This window comes from Falco rusticolus, chromosome 6, assembly GCF_015220075.1.
Source record: "Falco rusticolus isolate bFalRus1 chromosome 6, bFalRus1.pri, whole genome shotgun sequence".
Classification (NCBI taxonomy): Eukaryota; Metazoa; Chordata; class Aves; order Falconiformes; family Falconidae; genus Falco; species Falco rusticolus.
Genome location: NC_051192.1, coordinates 50172642 through 50188542, shown reverse-complemented (window position 1 = coordinate 50188542; position 15901 = coordinate 50172642).

The window sequence follows — 15901 nt, the reverse complement described above, 5'->3', positions numbered from 1 at the left end:
CCTTCCCTTCCCTTCCCTCCCCTCCGCCTCCCCGCCGCCGCCATGATAGGTGAGTGAGCGCGTCAGGCAGACGGCGAGCCCGGATGCAGGCCCGCCCTCTCCTCCCCGCCCCTTTGCCGCCGCCGGTAGAAGCGCAGCGGCCCTGGGGGGCGGCGTGGGCTTGTGTGGCTGTTTACGGTTCCCCGGTCCCCCTCGCGCCGCCCCCGCCGCAGCCTGGGGCCCCGCTGCGGCTGGCGGCGGCAGCCCGCGGGGACGAGCCGGCGCTGCGCAGCGCCCCGCGGCCGCGGCTCCAGGGGCAGCGGGCCGGAGCAGAGGGCGCGGGCAGGGCTGTGCCCTCAGCCCCACCTGCCCTCGCAGTGCGCCGCTGGTTAAAGCGCGGCGTGCCCTTGGCGCGTGCCCTTGGGGGACTCGGGGGTCACAGTGCGGAGGGGTCGCTGCCCTCCTTCTTCACCCCTCTGGTGGGGAATGACCCACCGAGGGACTGCGCAGGGCTTGTGGTTGAGGTCACTTTCAAATTATTTTGTATTCCATCTCAGTATATCGTTTATAAATACTACTAGCCAAGGTTTGCCTGGTTTGTAAATTTCTTTGGCTTTGCCCTGGTGTATATATACACGTTATTGCTCTGGCATGGTACTTGCTGGGAGCGATCTGAAAAAGTAGCAATTTGAGCCTAATCATATTGGAAGTTTGGCCATTTGGTCCTTGAGTTGGCTTTTGCATCCATTTAATACTGGTGTGGCGCAGGAATTGGTGTTTCAGCGGTGTGTTTTCCTCTGATTTGTAAGATGAATCCATACCTGGGGAGTCCTGTATTTACAGGATCAGTTTTGTAGTCCTTGCTTCTTACTACGTGTTTCATCCTGCTTTCTTTTTCTCAGTTCTGTGGATTATTAAACAAACAAACAAAAAAAGGTAGTAGATGTACATGTATTGTAACAATTCCTTGCCTTCCTCAGGCTTGCTGTTTAATTCTCAGCGTAGGTGTCATAGGTGCTGTTTACATGAGACCTGATTGGTTTCAAAAGCATGGGGTTTATTGTCAAAATACTTACTTTAAAGTAAACACCACAAAAGTGTTCAAGATTCCTATGGGTCTTTCAACTTATGCCTACTGCTAAGACATGATTATTTCTTGACAGTATATGGATACGAGTATTAAGGTAATGTTCTTTCAGCTTTGCAAAGTTAAAAAAGTTGAAAGCAGTTACTTACGTGGTACTTTCAGTCCATATAAATATTTATGCAAATGGTCTCTTCCTAGTTGTGGGATCTTACTGGGTTTTCTTGTCATTTGGACTTTTTTTTCTTTTCTTATATAGCAGAGATGATTTTAAATTAAAGGCTTGCTTTAAGGAAAGCACAGAGGGTCAGGTATTCCACTGTCTTCTCACAGTGTTATCTCCTCTGCTCATTTGATGTTTTTCTATAGTATATAAAATACATGTATTTACAGAACTGCAGGATGTGTTTGGTTTTGAATGCTTTAGGAAAGTAAGTATAGTGTACGTAAGGGGGACTGTCCATGTGGTTACAGAGTTGATGCCTTTGGCCCTCATACTGAAATCTACATGTTTACTTACTGCTCATGCAGGTAACATTTATGAGTGAAGAATTATAATTTTATTGTCACTATGGCAGACAGAAATGTTTGTGAACATTGATTATGAAATGTACATCCAGGTTAGTTGCAAATCTATAAAAAAATCTGTACATGAATTGTGACCTTAAATGATTTAAGCAGCAAGCTGTTATTTTAATAAACAAGAAAGCGACATCCCCCTCCCCACTCTGAAAATACAAAAATTGTTTTCAGAATACATATAGAGATCTAGTCCAGTTTCCTGCTTTCCGAAAAATCAGCTCTAAACACTTAGGAGCTAGGAATACCGTGACAAAACTGGGGGCAAGACAGGAAGGGTGGAATTATTTGTTTAATCTGTGCTCAATTTTTAGACCTGAGTGTTTAAAAGAATTATCCAATGAAGTATGTGGTATATTTTCCAAAATGTTTTGCAGTTTTATATCTGGAAGTGCTTTAGATCCTCATGACTTTTTGTGGCAAGGAATTTTATAATATAATTGTGCAACACATGACAATTTCTTTAATTGATTTTTAATGTCCTATCTTTTTATGTCCCTTTGTTCTTGTGCTGTGAAATAGGGAGAACAAACCTGATTAACATGTTAGTATTACTATTTTTTCTTCTTTCTTCTTTTCTCTGTTTTTAATATTATTTTGTCCAGTGAAATGGGTGAACCTTTTTATTCCACGTTCCTCTGAAGTGTTTTACCATGCTGATGGTTCTTCTTTGAACTCCCCCTGGCCTGAAATATTTTAAGATACTTTGCTGAGGAAGGCTGGGGTTTTTTGTGTTTTGTTTTGTTTTTACATAGCACCTGTCATTCCAGAAGAGGTTACACAAGTGACTCGTATCACTGGTTTTTAATAGTCTTCGTATAATTTACCATCCTGCTTGTTACTACGTCCTCCTGCCTTGTTAGTTCTTGTTGGCTGAACAGAGATTTGTGGAGAAAGAAGTGCTTATAAATGAATTTGAGTGCTAGCATATTACATGAAAAAAACAAATAAATTACTATATGCTTATTTTCAGTAAGAGGTTATTCCTTGAGGGAGGCCTTCAGATTATGTAACTGTATTTATTTTCATCTGCATTTAAAATATCATAACAGCAAGTTAATTACCTAACAGTCCATTTGTGTAGAAATTTGTACATGGAATTTATCTAGGAAGTCCATGGCTGCTGCCACATGCGTGACATTGCACTGAATTTGTGAGTGCTTCTGGAATTATGATTCTTGGGTATATCTTTAGAAGTTTTTCTCAAGGCAAAATGTAAATGGTAAAGGTGGCTCTTGATTTTATAAATGCTTTTAGAAGATTGTTCTGTAAGGTGCTTCACTTTTAAGTGACATTGCCAGAATGATTTCTCAGTGGTCCTTTTGCTTATGTGTATATTGGGTTTTTTTAATTATACAATTTATTTATACTGGTTGCTGATTGGTATTCAGGGAACTTCTGTATGGAAATTTATTTAATTTTGTTTTAATAATGAAAAATAATTATATAAATGAAGGAGTCTTTAAGTTAGTGTGTTTCATTTTGACTAGAAAATCCTGTGTGTATATATTCTGACTGCTGCAAGATAGGAGTCCTTGCATAAATTACTCACCACTGGGGAACAAAATTCATGCTACTTGCTATATTCGTAACAGCAATGCAAGTTAAATGAGCTGAGTATCTGCTGCTTGAAGGACCAGTATCATACTTCATTGTCTTCTGACAGCCAGTTCTCAAAGGAATTTACTGTAGATGGTAGTATAGAAGCTGTCCGCAAAAATGCTTTCATTTACCTTAAGCTTATGAGACTTCATGTTATATTTCCAGATTTGTGTCCTTTTTTTTTCACTTTGCTTCCTATCCCCCATGTTTTTCTGTATTCACATATTCAAATGGCTTTGTTGCGCTTCACTGGAAGCACAGTGGAAACGCTTGTCTGCTGCAACTAGTTCAAAGCTTTTCAGCAGTGTAGGTAGTGAAATGTAGAAAGCATGACTTTAATGGTAAATTGTGTCCAATGATGAGAAAAGGGGAGCACTAGCTGTAGTTGCCACCACCTGCTGTCTGTCAGTCTCTTGTAATGCTGGGCTGGCTACATGCCTTGAGAGCACATTTTCAGGGTTTGTGGCTGAAGTGGGGCTAGGGTCTGCTGCTGACCAGAAGTTTTCACAAACTTGTTTAACAGATCCTTAAAACTTTCATTTATCTATTTCAGTATTTGAAAGAAAACATTTTCTTTAACATTTTTGATACAGGTGACATTGGTAAAATACTACATCGTATTTTTCTACCTTTGTCAGAGCAGAAAAAAATGTTTATGCTGAAGATCTCAATGTTATCTTATTTTTTTTATTTTTGTTTGAAATACAGGCTTATCTGTATGGCAGTGTTACACAATTTTAGTCTGTTGGTTCTTTTTAAACTGGCTGAACTCTGTAGGGTCTAATAAATAAACTCGGTACAGCGTCCATGTGGATACATTGCACTGTGCTTATCTGTTATCACTGGTGTCATAGTTCTGCTGCTTCACAAGGAGCTTTTGGTAGTGCTCTGTCAAAATGTTGGAGAGCTTTTGTGAGGATGCATAAAGAATACAGAGCAAGGCCTGAAGTATTTATGAAATGTATTCCCTAACAAGTTTGCAGCTAGCTTACATAAAATTTGTTCATTTAGAATGGTTATTGATGATTATTTTAAAGCCAGTTGTTTTTTACCACTGCAATGGGAGTTGGAAATAGTTGTTAACTAATGGTGTAGTCATCGAGTAAAAGATATGAGGAAATGAAGAGAGGGTTATATTTATATATGTGTTTAGAAACAGAACATAGTTGTTCTTGAAAGCCAGGAACTGATAATATATTTTTTAATGAAGATTTTATGTATTAAATATCTCTTGGTTGACTTAATTAGCTATTTGTTGATTAATTTTCAGTAAAGGTTTTTAATTAGAAATTACAGAAAATTATTGGAGGTAATTTACTTTATTATATATATATTTTTTCTTTCCAGTAGGGCTCGTGGTCTACTTGATATAGTTGTGAATTTTATTTAATATTTATTTGTGTTAAACAGGAAAATAAAGGTGGTCACCTAAATATGAGGATTTAATCAAGCTGTGGGCTGTGTTGTTTTGTTTTTGTTTTTTTGTTTGTTTTTTTTTTAAGTAAGCACTGAAAGACATCAGTTGACCTCCTAGCATTCCAATATCCTGTTTGCACTTTTTCCATATTGGTATTGGTGTCAGGAATACTGATTGTTCAGAAAGTATAATACACTAGTTTTAATCTGAAGATGATACAAGGTAGTCTGCGGGTTGAAAAGAACTGGACAATTCCCAGAGGCCAGTGTACCTGAGTTAATTTGATGAGAAAATTTTTTCAGTATCAAAAATTACAGCTCTACAATTTGATGCAGTATTGCTAATTTCTGTCCTGTGGTAAAGAAGTTTGATTGTAACAAGGAATGTGACTTTAAGAGCTAGTCATAGAGTATCATAAACAGCAAGTAACCCTTTTTGCAGCTGTTTAGCAGGATACAGCTTTTATGTTGGTGCCTTTTCACCATAATGTTGCCCTTTTATTTATAAAAAGTAATCAAATTACTGTTTCACTGTTAAGCAAGTAGTACTGAAATCGGTAAATACTTGTGTTAAAATTTAGAAGAAAAGACAAGGCTAACATGCTGTAATGTTATTTGATATTTCATATTATTCTTACTAGCTTGTTAATGTGGTAAGCTAGCAGTTCTATAACTTTGGTAGGTTTTAAGTTTGGGGTTTTTTTCTTTTTAGATGGCAGGTTTAAGTAGGCTTAAAGGTTTAATTAAAAGGCAAAAATAAATCCAGTGAAATTTCATTATATAGTTGATTCCCCAACTTTGTTCATCCCAGAAAAAAAACCCAACAATTTTAAAATTAGACTATGGAAATATATTTTCAAACAAGGAAGAAAATCCATTGCTCAGCAAAGTACACCATTGATAAACAGCTCCTTCAAATAGTTTTTATTTTGTGTTGTATAAAAAAACCCAAAGAACAACAAATTGCAGATCCAACATATGAATATATGTTTCATAAGGAATTGTTCCAGGCATTTAGGTGTTTTATTTGATGCACCAGAGTACCTGAGAGTTTTATAAATACAGAACAAAAAAACCTCATACCTACTAAATACTGTAGGTTTAATGTAGGCGATGGATGAAGATTAATATGTACACCCAAAATACGGGTTAGTATGAGGCTTTGTTTTCACATTAAAAATGCCAGAGCAGTGCTGTCTCTGGGTATTGCTGCTTACACTACTCATTCCTGCCCTTCCACCAGCAAACTAATCTTTCAGTTGCAGCAGAGCAACCATCTGTTCAGGGACACTGTGAAGTCAAAAAATAATCCAGAAGAAATAGATTCTTTTTAATCTGGGTCAGTTCCCTGAGTTGGTTCGCAAGTGGTGACATGACAGTGATGTGGGGGTGTGACTGAAGGGACATCCCTTAGCCCTGTTTCATTCCTTGAACCTTTAAATTGCAGAGTTGCATACAAACAGCAGTGTTGTGTAGTGCAGCTGATTGCCATCTAAAGGAGAACCTTTTCATGTCCTCCCTTCCACCTTGGTACTCAATGTGTACCTTGAGCTGATACTAGTTTGACTCCAGGTGACTTAACTAGCTCAAAAAACCCACTTAAGGGCATGTGAGGTTTTTGTTTTGGTGTGTTTTTTCTTTAATACCCTACATCTGCTTAACTATTGGATCAGCTGGAAACCAGTGTTGCTGCAAGGGAAGTGACAACCCACAACTGGATGGGCTAAGCCATTTCTTAATCAACAACGTTGTGATAATGTTACCTTCCTGAAAACCTGTTCTTGGGTTTTCAGTAGGTATTACAAGAAAAAAACCCAACAAAACCCACACCTGAATTTGAACGAAGATATTGGGGCAGCTTCATGGAATTTTTCAAGAAATATCAAAGAACATAAAACATGAGAGAAGGCCCCAAACTGGCTTAAAAATTTAGAAGATAGGCTCTAGATAGTTAACAATGACAGGTCAGCATTTCTGTAGTGAATGAGAGATGAAGGTGGTCATAAAGACTGGTTGTGAAGGGCTTTGACAGCGAACGGTCAGTAATCTAGTTAAGGGAGAATGGGAGCCTGGGTGAAGTTTCAGCTGTCTGGATGACTGAGCACTCCTCTATGGTGCACTCTTTTTTTTGGTGTGTTGGTAATCTTAACTTTCTGCATAAATCTTCCTATTTCTTCTGTTACAAAAATAAAATTGAGGAAACAAAATGAGAACAAACTCTTTCAGAATTTCCCCAAATTAATTCAGACTAGAAAATAATGGTGCAGACTTAGCAACCAAAGGAAGAGTATTTTGGGAATTGTTTCCTTATATTTTTTGATGATCTCTTGCTGTGATTTTGGGTTTGTTTATTTTGTTGTCATCATCTTGTGTTCTATTTCAGTTTATGTAATGCTAGGGATAGTTCCGCTATACTACGTAGTTTTCACTGGAAAAATATCTTGAGTTGTAGATCACTATTACACTTCATGAACATTTGGAATAATCTTTCCAATGATTAATTTGATTAAACAAACCCTAAATCTCAAAATATCAAAGACTATTCATATTTCATATGCATGACCTGTTTTGCAGGGGTTCTTCTGAGCCTTTTCTTCTTCTGTTATAGGGTAAGTGTATCATACTGTATGTACAGAACTGCATTATGAAACTTGTGTTTTACTGGGTTTATACTTAATTGTTTTCTTATGAAATGCTTTTATTTCATGAGCAAGGTTTTAGAAATTTTAGAATCGCTTGAAATAGGTTATCTTCAAAAGATACCTGGTTTCTGTTAGATACATGTGAGCATTCTGGATTTCTTTGTTTCCTTGAAGAGGAATGGGAAGAGTTGGAAAGTAGTGATGGGACGAAGCATTTTTTATCTTTTTTTTGTTTGTTTGTTTGTTTAGTGGTTTGTTTGTTTTCTTAAAAATGGCCACAAAATAACAGTATTGTAATATCAAGACACGTTAGAGACTATTTAAGCAGTGGCTAAGGATGTCCTGATGCAGTTTTCTGCACCTTTCAGATAGGGCCCTACAGATAAAGTATTGATGTGGCAGTTTGTTAAAATTATTTCCCATTGCCAAAATCACCATCCTTTTCTGTATTATCTGGTTGCCTAGTGATACATCTGTAAAGAGAATGGTGAGTGGATGTGTGTGTATGTTAATTTAAGATCTGACTGTATTGTGGTAAATTCCTGTTATAGCATTATGCGAGTGACTTCTGATCTAGCTGAATCAGTCATGAAAAGGTTTTGCTGCCATTTTTTTCCCTTGCTTCTCCCTCCCATTCTCTTCTGCCATCTGTGCATCCTGCTTTTTCCTGTCACTAACCCCACAGTATTAATTTGACTGTTGAACTAATTCAACTTGATATTGTAGCAAAAACCCGGTCCTTTTTTGCAGGATATCATCCTCAAAGAAGGGCCCCGTGAACACCAAAGTCAGCTCAATATAGGTGGAAAATGTAGAAGGAGATAGCAAAAGTGGGACTATATTTTAGCAGGTTGCTTTTTGATCTGTTTAGTCCTTCTTTTGCATCTTCACCCTCAGCTGTTGCAGAGTATGCTTAGCTCCTGCTGTCATTGGGAACATATCCAGAGCTGACAAAGGATTTCACAGTCCTTTGGACAAAAGGCATTATAAAGATGATTGTATTTAAATTCTTGTCGTCTTTTCCTGAGTAACAAAGAAAGATGAACTGAAAACAACTTTAGTAGCAGGAAGGATAAATTCTTGCATATATAATGTGTAAATACAATATCTGTTGCCAAAACATTTGGTCCAGCGTACCAGTAAGATGAGAATAAAATTAAGAATTTCAAATTCCAGTTATTCCCAGAAACAATTAGGAAAAAGCCTTTGCTAACAAAATATGGAAATTTAAAAAGATTTCAAATGCTTAACAGCAAACGCAGTCCTTAAGAGTCCCTGCCAAAGTAATGTAGGTGTCTTTTGTAGATACGTTAAAAGCCCGTGATGTTGGGTTCTGTTTTGGTAATACTGTCTCAAGAGGTGGAGCAGTTTTCTTAATGGGAAACACATCTGCTGAAATAAAGGAATTGGACTAGCGTACACTCTGTCATGGAACTGTCAGTTCTGAGTGGTCAGGCCACAGAAGCAAACAATACTGAGAATGGTGCAGGTTTTTAAAGTTATTATTTTTAGTAGAAGCTCAAGGGAGAGTAAAACAGTTAGTGGGAACTTAATTACTTTGCCAAACAGGGTTATGTAAAAGAGGTACAATTCATTCTTTTCAATCAGTTTTACTGTTTAATAATTTTTGTTGTGATGCACTGTGTATAAGTATTGTTGGACTGAAAATCAGTTTATAACACAAAATGTAGCCAGTGGTGTATGAAGTTTCCCACTAAAAGAAGTAAATATTGAAGTTAGAAGTGTGCAGCTATATACCGAGAATTCACAGAATAGTACTACAAAGGTTAGTTTGGAGATAATTAGCAGGCAACTTTAATTATATAATTGTCCATTATTTCACAGTACATGATTTTTCCCTTCTGAACTGCAGTGTGAGGAATCTTGAAAATGTTTGCCTTTGTGAGGGCTTATTTCAAAATCATTAAATACCAGTATTTTAGTATGGTAAATTATGTTCTTCAAAATCTATATTTTAACAGGTTTTCAGTTTCCAAATGTTGTACCTTAGTTTTTTCCCAATCCCTTTGTATTTTGATCAGTGCAAAAGGAGTGCAAAGATGGATGACCTTACAAAACAAGAATAAAAATCCACCAGATTTGTCAGATGTAGAAAAATCCATTAGTACCCTCTTGTTTGTTTTATTCCTGAGGCTGGACAAGATGGAGAAAGAATTAGTTCATTGCTGTGCACTTTCTGAGGCAGACAAGCCTGTATGATTGTGCTAAACTTGTGTGATTGTACTGGCTTTTAGCCAGTAGCTTTTATGTTGTATCACTTTTCTCAGTAAGCATGTTCATGTCTACATTAGTGTTGTTAAAGTTTGACCCAGGAAAAATGGTAGCCTAGAAGTTATTCTTTGAGGTGTATGAAAATGACTGTGAGAGATTTGCCACATTATTACAAAATCTTTGTTAAACTTACAAGGAGTCATTTGAGTTCTTCGGCCATTAGTCAAATATTAGAGTTCAGCAATCCTAAGGGTAGAAATTTATGAATAATTAATTGTGAGACTGGCTTTTATTTCATGCCCTTGAGCAATTTGTACAGTGGTAGCTGATATTTGTGCTAGTAAACATGCATTCCTTCTGAAGAAGGCAGTCTGATTAATGAATTCTCATGAATTCAGCCAAAAGATTGCAGTAAATAACTTGTCACAATTATGATGCATTAACTACACAGTAGCTTTATGTAGGACATGTCAGTGATGTCTTTTTTTTTTTTTTATTACAGTGGCTACATGCCTATTATGAGTAAGCCACAAAATCTTCAGCAATTCCTCCTAAATATATCACAGTGCCTTCCAAAAGAAGTGACATTGTAAATTATATGTTTCGGAGAAATTAACCACGTTAACTGTTTTCCTGCTCTGTTGTCTCTAAGCAGTTAGGGTAAATTTTTACAGCAAAAGCTCTCTTAGACTTTGAAACCATTTGAGGCTGTCTGCAGAAATTAATGCCTCTATTTGTGCTAACAATCTCAATGGAGGAAAGTTTTAAAGCTCTGACTCTAAAACTATTTTAAAGCTCTTATCCCCTCTGATGACCTCTGAAATTGTGATATTATATGCCATAATTTTATTCTCAATGTATCGTTGGAGGGGAGAGAACAATGACGATGACATGTCTAAAAATAATGGTTGGACATTGCCCATTGAACATCTCCAGAATAAATTATCTGGATCCTGCATACAGTTTTTAACCCATATCTCTCAGCTATATTCCAGTTATGATTGTTAAGGAAGACTGATGATTTTCTGTACTCACCTGGCTTGAACTAAGTTGAAATGATGAAAGGAAGCTGGTTATCAAATGAACATTCTCGGGGAATGCCTTTCATTATGACATTAATGTCATCCAATTTTAATCCTGGTTTTGGAAATTGACCAATGAGATTGTGTGTTTATTTCCTGTATATGTCAAAAGTTTTTTGTTATGTATTATTTGTCCCTGTAGCATAGATCTTATGGTAAGAAAACAATGAAAATACTTTTATGTGCTTTGATTTATTCCATGTTTTGGAAATTCTTTTGACATTCTCTTATGATCTGAGGTCACAGTTTGTCTTTGCCTCCAGGCTCTAAGTGTAAACCCCTGTATCAAGAATGCATGTAATAATGACATGAGTATATGAAAGAAAAGCATTTAGAAGTTGATTTGATTTATTGTTCAAGAGCTTCAGAAGCTGGTAAAGATGAATGAAGATACTAATTGAGGAAAGTGCTTGTCATTCCATGGCAGTTTAAAGGACAGCAAGTTTATAATATATTAATGTGTAGGAAATTAAAGCATGGCTTTTTAGAGAGCAGTTGGCATCGCAGTGTGTTGGCTATGCTGTGTTATTTTTGAAGGTACAAACAATACATTTGTTATCACAAGTCAGGACATCCTTGTTCACTTTAGTTTATCTGTGAAAACTTATTCATGCGATTACAAATGTCTGAGGTTTGTTTGGTGCACTACATAAGACAGCAGGCTTATGTACTAAGCTTGCTTATGACCTAGATGAGCAGTGAAGACAAGCCATTTATATTTGTAAATTGTTTGTGATATATAAACCCACAAATAAATAAAAAAGCAAACTTGTCTTTCCTGAAACAAGGTATGACTAGTGTTTTTCATCACTGCTGTGGTAACCAGTGTGGGTCATCTTTTGTTAAGTGTTAAGCTTTTCTGTATGATGATGTAGTTCTATTACTTTTCTTTGTTTTCCCAATCTTTTGCTGTTGTTTGTGCTGCAGTTTTCTATATCTTTTGTTTAGCATTTCCAAATGTTTTGTTCAGTAGTGATTTTGCTCTCATAGTTCATTGATTCATTTTTATTTCTAGTCAATTTAGGCAATAACTGTCTTTGTCAGCTGTAATATCAGATTTAATAACTTTCACTGTATGGAGTTAAAGATACTTAGTTAACTTCAAAAGAGTAAGAATCACAAGAAACTGAGATATCTGAGCTTTTCAAGACTGTGAGTTTTTTTTCTAAGACATCTTTTCCATCAGTGGAAACGGTAGCAGTGATTGAATTTTGAAGGGAAAAATTCAAGGAACAGTGTTCAGATGTGTATTCTGTCTTAGTAGTTTTCTGTGTGTGTTTTTCATTTTTTTAAATATGCCAATCCTGTAGCTTTCTGGTAATGTGCTTTGAGGTCATGGAAAAAGTATTTTCAGTTTTCTTCATTGGTTTTAAATATAGGGATTGTGGGTGATAGAAATGAAAGTGGCTCATACTGGGCATTATATTAAATCTCTGGCATATGGTTCTTTCAATTCTAATTTTTTTTGATGAGCTGAAATATTTCTGGTACATTTATGTTTGCATTTCTTCCCTTTTCTGAAACACTGTCCTCTGTGGAATACTCTCAGTGGAAACATATGTTCAGAACTTCAAAGTAATTACACTACTACTAAAAGCTTCATAATCAGATTACTGAAACTAAATGTTGAAAAAATTTGATTTTCCTTTATCCAATCATATCAATTTCATTCCAGTCTGTACTCTGACTGATTGAAGAAACATGGCAGGACAAAGTCAAAGACTGTTTAGAATGTCTAAGTCTGATATAGACCAGTTTCTGAAGAAAAGAGAGCTTAGAGCAGTTTTTAGTCTGAGAGAGCAAGATTTAAAAAAAAAAAAATGCCCATTTTAATAGTAAGTTTTTAGTTGTAGGTACCTCTGCTTGGCAAACTGGATAGGGATAACTGAAGCATGAGCTTGTCTCTGTATGATAAATACTAAGACTATTACTTCCAAGAAATTATCTAAGCTGCTTTTTTTATGAATTACTGCCTTTACCTTTTTTTCTTCCTGTAAGAATAAATTTGTTCTTTGTGATCAAATGGTTGTAGTCTATGTTGAAAAAGCAGTATTGCTAGTAACAGTTTTCAGTCTAAGATATTGATTTAAAAAAACGGGGTGGGAGAAGGTGTGTGGAATGACACGACTTCTGTTTTGCTCTGCACAGTTAGGGCACAATACTTAAAAAATTCTTAGATTAATGAGAAGACATCAAGAACAGGAACTATATCTAATCTCCTTTATCTTTTGTAGTTCATCTGGGAAATACGGGGTCTTTTAAGAATCTGAAATGTTGTCTTAATGGTTCTGAACAAAAAAGCCGTCTGTTATGGTATTACCAGGTCCTTGGTGTAGCAGTCTGTTGATATGCTACATGTTTTTTTTTCAAGCTGTATGAAGCTACAGGCTGACTTTTGAGTTGAGTATTTTGGCTTACCTTAAAATTCCATCAAGTGAGTATTGTATTAATACTAACTCTGATACTGTGTGAGATCTAGCTTTAGCCTGGTGTGTGCTTAATGTAAACAGATGGATTTCTGAGGCATATAAATTCTAAAATTGGTTAATTAGTGTTTTGAATCTTTAAATTTTCAATTTTTTTAGTCTACTTTTCATTCTTCTTGCCTTTGTACTCAATAAAATAGCAGATGAAGCTGAAAAGTTTCTTTTACAGTACTTTTAACAATTTCCATTAGAATTATCTTGTTCTTGTTGCATGTAAATATCCCATCTGGTTTACTCTTTAACACAGCAAAACTCCTTAGTGAGCTGTGTGGCAGTGCCTGGCTGAATTCCACACAGTGAGGCTCTTGGCCCTAAGCAAGATGAGCACAATCTGTTTCCCATATTTCTAATAAAGGAAGAGTTTCTTCATTTGCTTCTTTGTTGCATTATGTGTACATTTTATGTCCTCCTTTCTTAGAATAGCTGCTTTCCTGCTGTTCTCTAATATTCCTCCCCCACTCCCCATACAGGTAAAGTGAATATGCATTACAGCCTTATAAAAGTACCAAGTGCTGCTCTGGAATAGCATTAAAACTCAAATTTTTAAAGTGTAGTGCAATGCTCTGGCCACATCAGTCTTATTAAACATCTGAAGCTTAGGGGAGGTACTTTAAGAGCCATTTCCATTGCCTTGTTCTGCAAATAAATACATGAACTTCAGTAACCTGTTCTAAAATCAATGGGAGTCACACAGCTGATCCCAGCACTGCTCTGAAAGTTTACCTGTGCTGTCTGAATTCAGTTAGCTACTTCAATTCATAACCTTATTCTCCCATTTCTACCTGAGAATTACTGAGTTATATAGCAAAAGAAGCATGACTGGTAGGTTGAGGGCGGTGGTTCTCCGCCTTTACATTGCTTGTATGAGACCCCACCTGGAGTACTGTGTTCAGCTCTGGAGCCCCCAGCATAGGAAAGACATGGACCTGTTGGAGCAAGTCCAGAGGAGGGCCATGAAGATGATCAGAGGGATGGAGCACCCCTCCTATGGAGTCAGGCTTAGAGAGCTGGGGTTCTGCCTGGAGAAGAGAAGGCTCTGGGGAGGTGTTACAGCAGCTAAAGGGGGCCTTCAAGAAAGCTGAGGAGGAACTTTTTACGAGGGCATGTAGTGATAGGACAAGGGGTAATGGTTTTAAACTGAAATGGGGTAGATTTAGATTGAATATTAGGAAGAAATTCTTTACTGTGAGGGTGGCGAGATGCTGGAACAGGTTGCCCAGAGAAGTTGTGGATGCCCCATCCCTGGAAGTGTTCAAGGCCAGGCTGGATGGGGCTTTGAGCAACCTGGTCTAGGGGAAGGTGTCGCCTCCCATGGCAGGGGGATTGGAATAGATGATCTTTAAGGTCCCTTCCAATCCAAACTGTTCTATGGATCCTGTGATACATACTTAACACAAGTTGATTTTACAGTGGTGTGTATGCAGCTCTGATTACAATTCAGAGGTGTAGTTTCGTAACACCTAATCTCTGGATTATGTTTATTTTTTGTTACTAATATGAAGATTAGAATAATTGCACATTTTAAAAGTAAATGTTAGATGCTTCAAAATTGTATTTAACACCATACAGTTAATCTAAGCTTGTATCAAGTCAGTGAACACCTGTATATTCACATACTTTTGCAGAGATTTGGGTTCTTAGCTGGGTGGTATCCTGGCCAAAGGACATGTAACTTGCATTAAAGTGATCGGGCTGTTCTGTGACACCAGCTTTGTAAAATCATGTCACCAATACATGTAGGATTTGATACTTTTTTTTTCCTTCCCATTTGTGTAGGGTTTTAAATTCAAAATGCCAAGTAGTACTCAAATAGAACTAAATAACTTGTTTATGGTATTACATTTTAAGTCTGTAACTGAATATAAGTATCTCATGATGCACTCCACTTCTGAAAGACTGGCATTTCCCTACTTTCGTCTGACAGTGACAATAGTTCCAACATATGGTTTCATTCCTGATTTTTCAGTATTGAGAAATGAGCATTTTTCTTTAATGTGGGTAAAATTGAAAATATTAAGCACTCTCCATGGGTAATAGAGAAACTATTGCTATAATTCTGGTAAGGAGCCAAGACGTCCTTGTGTGTCTTATTTGGTATCAATTCCAGTTTCATTTAAAATGTGTTCTTATAAATTGTTCATTTAATCAGTTTCCTGAACTAAGAGAAAGCAGACAGCCAGCTGTAAACCAATTTAGGATGCAATTGCCATGCACAAAAAAGATATTTGATTTCATGTCAATACAGCTTTTGAAATGTTATTTGATTTCTAGACATGAATGTGGTTTGAGGACAAAGGACTGTGAGAACAGGGAAAGTTTTGATTTACTTTGCAGTTTGTGCAAATGTGGGGGTTATGATACAAAATAAAGAAATGTTTTTCTTGTTCATTTTATCTGCATGAAACTTGTGCATATCTACTTGCTGCGTATCATTACTAGAGAATTAGACTTCGCTAAATCAACAGTGATGGCATAGTCAAATAAGGCAATGCCCATTTTTTGAGAAGGAGAGCTTGGGTCACTTGTATTGGTTCCCAGCTGGATGTAGATGTCGCCTATCTTCAGAGAAATAAATGACTTTCTGAAGGCTTGTCAACTGTTTTGACCATAATGCAATAATAAAATTTTGTCCTTCAGGGTTTATGTCAGGAAAAACATAGGCTAATACATTACTGAACAGGGAGTAAATGAGGAACACTAGGGAACAGGTATTGTGTAGATGATACAGAATGAGTACCCAAAAGCTTGACCCTACTTGTTTTCTCCAGCATAATCAGAATGGATTCATTAAAAATTTGC